This window comes from Chiloscyllium plagiosum, chromosome 5 (genome assembly GCF_004010195.1).
Source record: "Chiloscyllium plagiosum isolate BGI_BamShark_2017 chromosome 5, ASM401019v2, whole genome shotgun sequence".
In the NCBI taxonomy this organism is placed as follows: domain Eukaryota; kingdom Metazoa; phylum Chordata; class Chondrichthyes; order Orectolobiformes; family Hemiscylliidae; genus Chiloscyllium; species Chiloscyllium plagiosum.
The window spans coordinates 29,813,293-29,814,029 of NC_057714.1; the positions used below are offsets into that span (position 1 = coordinate 29,813,293).

The 737-nt window shown below is 45.6% G+C and overlaps 1 protein-coding gene across 1 annotated transcript in view; it reads left to right on the forward strand.

Moving 5' to 3' along the window:
• The window catches only part of LOC122550241 (dynein axonemal heavy chain 11-like), a 456,308-nt gene that overhangs the window by 428,522 nt on the left and 27,049 nt on the right, over nt 1-737 (forward strand). The window lies entirely within an intron of this gene.

Below are 737 nucleotides of genomic sequence, written 5' to 3' on the forward strand. Positions count from 1 at the left end.
CACAGGAGGCTCCCAAGCACTGAGGATGTCACCTAGACAGGGGACGAAACATTTGCAATAAAAACTTCCAGCTCGGCGAACAGAACCATAGCAACTTCCTGTCAGATGTGGGAGTTTAAAGAGAGTTTAAGGGTTACTGTGGATTATGTCTGCCATAAATGCTGTTGGATTTGAATCTTATCAGATCAAGTGGATCGGTTGGAGAGACAGATAGAAGCGATGAGGAATTTGCAAAAGTAACAGTATGTGATGGATAGCAGTTATAGGAAGGAGGGAAAGTCTCAGATACAGTCACATAGATGGGTTAACTCCAGGAAGGGTGAGAGAGGTCGGCACCTAGGGCAGGAGTCTTTTGTGGATATACCCATTTCAAACAAGTATGCTGTTTTGGAAAAAGTAGGGGGTGATGGATTCTCAGGGTAACGTAGCACAAACAGCTAAGTTTCTGGTATCGACACTGACTCTAATGCAATGAGGGATACGTAGGCTTCCAAGAGATCAATTGTGTTAGAGGATTCTCTAGTCAGAGGCACAGACAGACGTTTCTGTGGCCAACAGAAAAATAGCAGAATGGTGTATTGTTTCCCTGGTGCCAGGATCAAGGATGTCTCAGAGAGGGTGCAGAATGTTCTCACGGGGGAGAGGGGCCAGCAGGAGGTCATTGTCCACATTGGAACCAACGATATAGGAAGGGAAAAGGTTGAGATTCTGAAGGGAGATTACAAAGAGTTAGGCAG